Source organism: Zalophus californianus, chromosome 2 (assembly GCF_009762305.2).
Source record: "Zalophus californianus isolate mZalCal1 chromosome 2, mZalCal1.pri.v2, whole genome shotgun sequence".
Lineage (NCBI taxonomy): Eukaryota > Metazoa > Chordata > Mammalia > Carnivora > Otariidae > Zalophus > Zalophus californianus.
The window spans coordinates 142,081,609-142,092,712 of NC_045596.1; the positions used below are offsets into that span (position 1 = coordinate 142,081,609).

Here is an 11,104-nt window from a genome sequence, read left to right on the forward strand (position 1 = left end):
TAAATTTCTGTTAGTGACTTTTATTCCCATTGGACTCGTGGAATTTAGTGAAATTCAGCTGTAGCTTATCCTAGCACAGTTGTTTTTACATTATTAATTATTCTAGTGATTAACTGCTATTATTCTGCAAATATTCCTTGTACTATTTAAACATACATGTTGGGTGAAGCAGCTTTTTATCTCTGTTAATCTAATGAGTTTGTTGGCATTGTATGTTTCACATTTTTTATTTTTCCTATAGACCATTTGTTTACTTTCTAGTTGTTTTCAAAAACAAAAATGTTCATAGTTCCTCTCAATGAGCCAAACTTTTCCTTGTGTCCCTAGGTTTTGTAACAATAAAGAATAATTTTAAATTATTATCAATAAATGTTCCCACCTCTTTCCTAGAATCTTTCCATCTTTGTGTTATTACCCAAGAAAAGTAAGTAAAACTGAAAGAGAACAAATGTCTTTATTGGGGGTCTCAGAATTAAAATTTGGGAAGCCCAGATTCTGGAATACCCAGAAAAGTGTCCTGTTCCTTTGGATAAAGCAAGGGTTCATATGAGAAAGAAGGAAGGGGCAATTACATGATTTAGATAAAGAAGAGAAGAGAAAATAGCTACCAACTTGGTGCTGACCAGTTGAGCTGCTTCTGATTACTATTTTATTATTTTATTGGTGTTATCAAATGAAAGTACATCTTCCATGCATTAATTAATTTACCATCCTCATATGATCCGAATGTCAGTTACTCTGTTGAAATTTTATGAGCAATTGCTTATAAAACAATTGCCTCTTATGGCCTAGTTCAAGAGTTTGTTAGCTGGAAAGTGAAATGGAGCTTCAAAATGGAGTCTCTTATGTCCAGAAAGTGTATACTGTCCCACAGTATTCATCTGTATGTTTCATCATTTCCAATTTCCTATTACTTTTACTTAATTCTCTCCCTTCCTCCCCCATTAAGGCATAGAGGTCATGTTTTTCATTGTAGCATAGGACTTAGAGACATCTAAAACTGCATTATCTGCAAATAAGATTTGATGAAAAAATAAGACTCTTGTCTACATACATCATTTTGCAAACTTAAAAAAAAACTTTGAATATTTTAATGCATTATTTTTTTTTCATCCATGTAAAGCATGTACTTTAGAATCCTGGCTCTGCCATATATACCTATGTCACCATGATCAAGTTTCTTCATGAAAACCAATCATTTTATCCTTTGTTTATCATGTTCTCCCTGACATGTGTTTTTTTGACCTCTAATTTTCTAATCAATAAGAATTTCCAGTAATATCTCAGAATATTTGGCTTTCCTAGTATGTTGGCATTTATTTTATGTTATTTTATATTGCTACTAATTTAGTTTACTTAGGCTAATATTTTTAGATATCTTATTACTCAGCACTAAACCACATAGAAGGTGATCAAAGCTAATGTATGATGTTGGCATATTCCATTAAAATTCCTTTTTCCTATATAATATAAAATGTTCATTCACAATCAAAGCTGTCTTGGTTTCAGCAAAAGGAAGTTAGAATTTTATTTTTTATTATTTTTCATGCCTGAATTTTAAATTTCTCAAGAAATCAATTTAGATATTGATGACAGTCTTAAAAAGCAGGTTTCGATACATTTTTAAAATAAAAAATCACAAACCTGTACCTCTGAAACAAATAATACATTATATGTTAAAAAAAAAAAAAAGAAGAAGATAGTAGGAAGGGAAAAATGAAGGGGGAGAAATCGGAGGGGGAGATGAACCATGAGAGACTATGGACTCTGAGAAACAAACTGAGGGTTCTGGTGGGGGGATGGGTTAACCTGGTGATGCACATTAATGAGGGCACGTACTGAATGGAGCACTGGGTGTTATATGCAAACAATGAATCATGGAACACTACATCAAAAACTAATGATGTAATGTATGGTGATTAACATAACATAATAATAAATAAATAAATAAATAAATAAATAAATAAATAAAATGTATCTCCTATATTTTTTCTTCAGTTCATGTATTTACTCAAATGAATTTAAATCTCACTGTAATCTAACTAATATCTTCTCTGCTGGATAGGATTCACTCTTTTATAAAATATACGTTTCAATAATGCAATGGAGCTTGACTGATGTTTTAAGGCACATTTTTAGTTGCTAAATTCATTTGCATTTACATTCAATATGATATCTACAGTTATTTTCTCATGTAGGCTTCATGATTCTTTACTCTTATATCTTCAACTCTGAATTATGCTACTTATGTGCCATCTCGTGGAGTGGTTACAACTGCAGGCTAAGCCTAGGCCAGAGTAAATGAGATGTTTCCTAATGATAAGTTTCCAAGAATCCAAGAAGTGGGAAAATAATACAAGGTTGGAAAGAATGGGTCTCAGACAAAAAAATAAAGCAAGTGGCTTTGTCATTGGGGTAGTAGACCAATATAGACGTTAACAAAATCTCACACAACCAGTTGTAAGAGTGACTATCTCTTGCACCAATATTATGGAGGAATTTCATGTTTTTATGAAGAATAATACTTTATTTGAAAACAATGTGATATGCTTTTGTATTAATGCAAATATTTTTAATCCATCTATGGCTGATTGGATTACTGGTGAAAAATCATTGCTAAAGACTGAGTCTTAGTTTCACACCAAACTAATATTCTCTGTGCCTCAGAACTAAAAGCATATATAAGAAATATTTATTATTCATATAATATTTTGGAAATATTTCTTGGTCTCCATAAATGGCTCTCTTAAAGCTATAAGGACATATTTGTTATGGTTGTAAAACAGTAGCCTCAAATTAACCAAGCATATTTTTAGTTCTCAAAATTGAAAAGTGATTTATATACTCATACTACATATGAAATAGATAAATGATATCACATATATGAAAAAATAAATGTAAAACTAATAGCAGAAAGTGTGGGTTTCTAATATTAATATATATGCTTATTTAATGAACTGGTATTTAAATAATGCCAAAACCATGATAATAAAAGAAAGAGTACTTAGGAGTATAAATAAATATTGCTTCTGCAATAGCCACTTTTCTAATGAATCACTATTATAGAGCAAGATAAACTATTATGTATGGATAGATATGTTGATGAAGCATAGGATCATTCTGATGGCAAGATTTGGACAATCTAAAATATAACGTTCCAAATAGATTCTTCCTATAATTTCTATGGATCTTATATAATCATTTCTATTCTACACTAGCCAAGATTTATAAATAGCAACTAAAGTATATAAGAAAGGAAGTCCTAAATATTAACAAATTATACTGTGAACTAAAATAAACCACTTACACTTTCTATGACCTGCATATTTTAATATGATGATAAAGCAGGATTGATTATGTAGTTCCTTATACTTTGTGGATCTTACTGCAAACAGCAACTTACTTGATTCTCTGCTCTAGAGAGGGAAAACATAATCTACAAATAATATGATAATTGTGCATTAGCTCTATGATCCTAATCCATGTAATTCTTTGTTTGCTTGGGTATTTTTCTTTAATGAAGGCAATAAACCCCTGTTGTTCAAAGGCAAAAAGGCCCATAACCTTCAGCTGAGATCCATATTGTTTCATACTGTTAACCTCAAACCATCAGAAATGGTGCTTTGTGACAATATTTTTAATTGAATGGAAAAATGGGAGCAAACAAAGGTTTCAACAAGCTTTCATCAATATGAAAATGGCTATGAACATGGTTAACTAGAGTTACCTCATCAGTCTGGTTTTATGGTATTTTTTTATGATGCACATATCCCAAAATTATGTTCACATTAAAAATAAACATCTGGTATACATCATTTTATGAAATAGGCAAATAAATCTACCTACTGCAATACAGTAAAATATATTGATCTATAAACTACAATACTGAACAACAAATCAACCATAAACTAAAATCCCAGGCATCCCTTCAACACTAAAACTCGCATTTCCAGGCTTCCTCCTGGGCAGTGTGAGCTATCCCTGGATCCCCAGGCCCTGAGGTATAATAATGATCACAAATAACTCCTGCATGACAATACAGTCAACTTCACAGCTAAGACAACCCTTTCAGAAAGAAGCCATGAGCTAATATATGCTATGTTATCCTCTGTGTTGAATATTCTATTTCTTAAGAGTTATAGCTGAATATTTTCTAGTCTTTGCTTGAGGAAAAACAAGACAAAACAAAACACTGAAGGGAATCACTAACAGTTGAACAATTAGAATTCTTTGATTATCACATAGCCTTTTCTAGATTTTATATAAACAAGTCACTTGGTTTAATGGATGAACAATTCAAAGACATGAGATATTAATTCTACCTCTAGTTTCAATATATTTTGAAAATATACAGCTAAAATAAAAAATTAAATATAGATAAATACAAAGAAGAAAATAAGATCTCCCATAAAAGTATCAGCAATTTAAAAATCTTATATTATATTGGTGCATGGTCAGCTAGATAACTAAATATATACATATGAAGACATTATACAATATTATCTCACCCAGAGGGTCTTCCTTTTCACTTCCCTTTATACCATGACTCTTTCCAATTTGGCCTGTAAACAGTCCATTATTGACTCCAAGACGGGTGTCATTATTGAAGCAGACAATTAGAACAAAGAGATCAAATGCTTGGCTGCATGATGAGGCCATGTATTTTAGCTTGTTCAATTATTTTACCACAAGGGTTTTTCCACTTTTTAGGCATAACTCTTCAATTACCTTTGGGATAATATACAGTTGTGTTTTTTTTTTTTTTTAATTTTATTTATTTATTTGACAGAGAAAGACACAGGGAGAGAGGAACACAAGCAGGTAGAGGGAGAGAGAGAAGCAGGCTTCCCGCCTGAGTAGGGAGCCCGATGTGGGGCTCAATCCCAGGATCCTGGGACCATGACCTGAGCCAAGGGCAAACGCTTAACCACTGAGCCACCCAGGCGCCCCACAGTTGTGTTTTGAAATAGATGAAATTTACCTGCACACATTTTCATGACTACAGACAGGTTTGGAATGTATGTATTATATTATTTGTATTTTCAATTTACCATAACTTAAAGACATATATATATATATATATATTTTTTTTTTTTGGCTGGGTACAGTATACTTTATTGATGGTACATGACAAGGTAGGGCTCCCCAAACCCCTCCCCTTCTTCAGGGGGTCTGGGATGGAAACGGTGGAGGTCGGGAGATTCTCAGTGTTTTGCGGGATAAGTTGGGGCAGGGACTCCCCAGCAGCTGAGGGCCTCTCTCTCCCTCTTGCTCTCGCTGGGGCTGGTGGTCCAGGGGGCTCTTACTCCTTGGAGGCCATGTGGACCATAAGGTCCACCACCTGGTTGCTGTAGCCGAATTCATTGTCATACCAGGAAATGAGCTTGACAAAGTGGTCGTTGAGAGCAATGCCAGCCCCGGCATCGAAGGTGGAGGAGTGGGTGTCACTGTTGAAGTCACAGGAGATGACCTGGTCCTCAGTGTACCCCAGGATGCCCTTGAGGGGGCCCTCTGACGCCTGCTTCACCACCTTCTTGATGTCGTCGTATTTGGCAGCTTTCTCCAGGCGGCAGGCCAGATCCACGGCGGACACATTGGGGGTGGGGACACGGAAGGCCATGCCAGTGAGCTTCCTGTTCAGCTCAGGGATGACCTTGCCCACAGCCTTGGCAGCACCAGTGGAAGCAGGGATGATGTTCTGGGCAGCCCCTCGGCTGTCGTGCCACAGCTTCCCAGAGGGACTGTCCATGGTCTTCTGGGTGGCAGTGATGGCATGGACGGTGGTCATGAGTCCCTCCACGATGCCGAAGTTGTCATGGATGACCTTGGCCAGAGGAGCCAAGCAGTTGGTGGTGCAGGAGGCATTGCTGACAATCTTGAGGGAGTTGTCATACTTCTCGTGGTTCACACCCATCACGAACATGGGGGCGTCGGCAGAGGGAGCAGAGATGATGACCCTCTTGGCCCCGCCCTTCAAGTGGGCCCCAGCCTTCTCCATGGTGGTGAAGACCCCAGTGGACTCCACAACATACTCAGCACCAGCATCACCCCCATTTGATGGCGGGATCTCGCTCCTGGAAGATGGAGATGGACTTTCCATTGATGACAAGCTTCCCGTTCTCAGCCTTGACTGTACCGTGGAATTTGCCATGGGTGGAATCATACTGGAACATGTAGACCATGTAGTTGAGGTCAATGAAGGGATCACTGATGGCGACAATATCCACTATGCCAGAGTTAAAAGCAGCCCTGGTGACCAGGCGCCCAATACGGCCAAATCTGTTCACTCCGACCTTCACCATCGTGTCTCAGGGAGGCGGCTGGCACTGCACCAGAATTCGCGGCTGTCTGTTGAACGGGGAGGAGCAGAGAGCCAAGACATATATTTTTTATTAGCACTAATTGTCTATTAGTCAGTGTTCTCCAGAGAAACAGAATCAAAAGAATTTACTTATTTATTATTGGAATTGGCTTACACACTTATGGTGACTGACAAGTCCCCAAGAGCTGCGGTCGGTAAGCTGGAAACCCAGATAGCCAATGATGTAGATCTAGTCCCAAAGCTGGCAGTTTTGAGACCCAGGAAGAAGAGATATTTCCATTTCAGCATGAAGTCTGTATCCCACCTCAAAGGCAGTCAGGCAGGAGGAATTGCCTTTTATTGGGGGGAAGGTCAGCCATTTTGTTCTTCTCAGACCTCTAACTGATTGCTCTCCTTAATGGTGGTGGACCCCATTCAATCATCTTTATTCAGTCCATCAGTTTAAGTTTTAAGCTCATCCAAAATGCCCTCATAGATACACCCAGGATAATATTTGATCAAATATTGGGCAGTCTGTGTCCTCCTCTTTAAGAAAATTTACCATCACAACTTGGATTGATTGAGATTTCTTTGTTAAATTTTTCCCCCCTTTAATGGACTGAAAATTATTCATCCTGTTTTCTAGGATTTTGTTCACCTCTTCCTTTTTGATTTTTTGTTTCTTTGCTCTTACCTATCATGCTTTTTCTTTTTTTATTCCTCCAAATAATCATTCTAGTATTATTACAGAAGTCATTTAATCTAAGAAGCCTTATTTCATTCTCTCCTCCACCAAAGGCCAAGTGTTTCTCCTATGCTTCCCTTTCCATCTTTAAAACAAACACACAAAAGATTTACTATTTATCACAAAAAATAAAATTGCCTGAAGATATATCTGCACCACAGTATAAATACTTTGGAGACTGGCATGATGTATCTTACAGAATTTTATGTCCAATATAACACAGTGTTTGGCAAATTGTGGTCACATATTTAGTACACGAAGAAAGGCATGGATAAATGTGAGTCATGAAGATCTTCTGGAAATTATGAATAACTGCTATATAAAATAGATATGTGAGTCCAACAGATTAGTTCATGTCTCTTCAGTTCTCTGCATTTGCAATTGTTCTGAGACAATCTTATGCTCATCTTTATTATTGTCAGTGATAGTGATGACATCTGAATTTGATATTTTCACACAAGATATTTGTTGTTGTTTTTTGTTTTTTTTTTTTAATTCCGTGTCTCCTATTTTTCTTTCTTGTGGTGAATATAAGCAAGATCTGATATAAGGTAAAGAGCATCAGAAGATAATTATTTCTTGAGGTTTTTAGCTCAGCTTTATAAACCTGAATTATCTGCTTTATTTTTATAGTAAAATATTTATAGTTTCTTCTGTCTATTCAAACATATTACTCTAAAATTTGACTCTATACTTTAGAATTCACTGAAAATATAAAGTAGTGAGACAATTTATTTCACTTTCCAGGCTACAATTTCTACAGGTGACATCTCTTATCACTTCAGTAAGTGAGCATTAAAACTGTTGCTTTCTTATTGCACTACTGGGTATTTACCACAAAGATACAAATGTAGGGACCCGAAGGGGTACGTGTACCCCAATGTTTATAGCAGCAATGTCCACCATAGCCAAACTGTGGAAAAAGCCAAGATGCCCATCGACAGATGAATGGATAAAGAAGAGGTGGTATATATACACAATGGAATATTATGCAGCCATCAAAAGGAATGAGATCTTGCCATTTGCAACGACGTGGATGGAACTGGAGGGTGTTATGCTGAGTGAAATAAGTCAATCAGAGAAAGACATGTATCACATGACCTCACTGATATGAGGAATTCTTAATCTCAGGAAAGAAACTGAGTGTTACTGGAGTGGTTGGGGGTGGGAGGGATGGGGTGGCTGGGTGATAGACATTAGGGAGGGTATGTGCTACGGTGAGCGCTGTGAATTGTGCAAGACTGTTGAATCACAGTTCTGTACTTCTGAAACAAATAACGCAACATATTTTAAGAAAAAAGAAAAAGAAGAAGATAACAGGAGAGGAAGAAAAGGGGAGTATGCCAGAGGGGGAGACGAACCATGAGAGATGATGGACTCTGAAAAACAAACTGAGGGTTCTAGAGGGGAGGGGGATAGGGGATGGGTTAGCATGGTGATGGGTATTGAGGAGGGCACGTTCTGCATGGAGCACTGGGTGTTATGAACAAACAATGAATCATGGAACACTGCACCAAAAACTAATGATGTAATATATGGTGATTAACATAACAATAAAAAATTAAAAAAAAACTGTTGCTTTCTTAAATTCTTCAGGCTTTACACAGTTATTTAAAGTAAGGATGTTTCCCCATCTCTATAAAATCCTGTGAGGTCTGTTGTTCATGTGCTTTAAGGAAAGTCTGCAGTTGAAATTTCATTGTAAACATTTGCATTTTCAAGACAATTTTCTAATAAGTGATATGTTTGTTGTTTTTTTTTTAAACCACTAACTATAAGCCACAGTGTTTTTCTGGGAATTCATCCACAAAGCCATGGCCAGTATATGTGATGAAGAGCAATAAGAATTTTCCTAAAGGGATGTATGGAATTGTTGAATCACTATATCGTACACCTGAAACTAATATTACACTGTATGTTAACTTGACTGGAATTAAAATAAAAAAAAAAAAAGAATCTTTCCCAAATGGGATATAACCACCATTTCCACATACAATACAATGATAAGTCTCCCTAGTATACGAATCTACGTATCCTCCTAATTCCCTTGAGTTTTACTATGATAATGAGGGAAAGATGTGCATTGTCACTAGATGCAGAATGTCCTGGCCTGAATCCATAAATACCCATGATTGGAAGTAGAAGCAGAGAAAACTGGTTAAGATTGAAATCAGAGAACTGTCTTGGGAAGAACAAAAGCATAATTGCAAGAAAAGAGCTACTTGTGAATAGGAAGGAAAATCGGAGTGTAGGTTCAAAGGAAATCATGCATATTCATACTCCACTTTAGGGTATGCAAAATTGCAAAAATGTATATGTCACAGACCATTAAGCTGAACTAATTTTAGACAAAGTTATAAAAAAGACAAGTTTATCTTTTTCTTCCATAACCTTTCAGTATCTCCCCACCTCAGATAAGACTCTACTGTCGCCATCTCTGTCTCTGTTCCATGTTTCTCTATGGCACCACTTCCTTTCTTGCCAGGGACCTTATTTTAACATCTGCCCTGCTAATTATTACAATTTATCCGTTATGAGTCTTAAACTGTAGGAAGCTTCTACCAGTAAGCTCTCATATTGAGGAGGTCAAAAACTAATACGAAATAAGGGGTTATATCTTTGCACAGGATTATTTCTATGTAGTACTTGATAGATAACTACATATTAACATTTCTGGCATTTTGAAATTGTCATCCATGAAAATGGCTTAATCATTGAACTCCTTGTTTGAAATAAAACTTCACCTGCAATACAGTAGTTTTGTACAGAATTTATAGATTTTTAATAAAAATCATAGAAGTTTAGAATTGCAATTTTTTTGCAAAGCTCATTTTGAAATAACTAGATAAGGAATCAAGTTTATAGACATGAAAGGGTTGAAGAGAGTTGCTCAGTATAATGAAATTGTTAAGTAGAGGAATTTTAATTTGGACCAAGGCTACACCTAGAAAACAACGCAGATCACAATATTATAAGTAGTCATGAATGAGATCTGTTCTGCTGTTTAATTTTGTCCTTTAAAAATGTGCCTCAGCTAATACAAAATCATTAAAAATGGTTATTAATTATCTTCAGTTGATATGACTACTTTCTAGAAAAGTTGAGGTTATGTGTTTCAAAGATAAGAGGAAGCAGAGGGAAAACTTGAGAATTGAGAATTCTCAGTTAACTTGAGAAAAAAGGATTGCAAATATTAGAGACAAAACAGGAATATCAAATATCGGTTAGTAACCACTGAATTTGTGTTGCCAGAAATGGTGCAGTATTTCACAATAATGGCATGTGCAGAAAAGAGATGTATTAATAAATTAAGCTTTATGGGGAAAGAGCAGGGGGCAGGGAATGGAATTAGATAGCTGTCCTGGATCCATTATATATAATCAAATATATTTTAGTTAGCATAACTAGAGTCCATACCAAACACTTGAATCCATTTTTTACAGTTTATACTACATTTATTGAGTGTATACACATAAATTTCCTATTAAAACAGTTTTTTCTGGACTTCCCATTTCATCTTGAAGGTGTAGAAAGCTGAAAAGAACATTACTCCCACCCTTATAATAGGGATAAATGCTGAACAATTAATGATTTTTCTTCAGCCCATCAGAGAAATAAATTCATTCAGCAAACAAGTAACCTAAAATTCAGAGAGAAAAAGGCACCTACAGAGAGAAACAGGACCTGAGCACTTGCTTACCCGGGGTAGAGGTCACCAAATGCCAGGTAAGCTAGTGAGAGGATGTAGGTAAATCTTTATAACAAATTTAAAAGGCAAGATGAAGGATTTTCTAAGAGTATGAAGATCCTGGTGGGGGGTGGTCACAAAAAAGGGGATTTTCACCCTCTTGGAGGCATTTCCTCCAGGAACCTCACCACACCCTACGGAGAAGTGGGAAAGAACCTTGAGAAAGCTTCCCCAGGGGAGTTGAGTGGGGAAGAGAGTAGCCACTGCCCCAAACCTGCTGTGCCATTGGCCTTGGACTATCCTCCTGGCAGTATTCTTGTGCACTCACAGGGCTCACTGCTCTTGTTTCACATCTTTCAAGGGCCAGTAT

General features: G+C 36.5%; 1 pseudogene; it reads right to left on the bottom strand.

Moving 5' to 3' along the window:
- Positions 1-5,287: 5,287 nt before the first annotated feature.
- LOC113925889 lies at positions 5,288-6,333 on the bottom strand (annotated as a pseudogene).
- Positions 6,334-11,104: the final 4,771 nt, after the last annotated feature.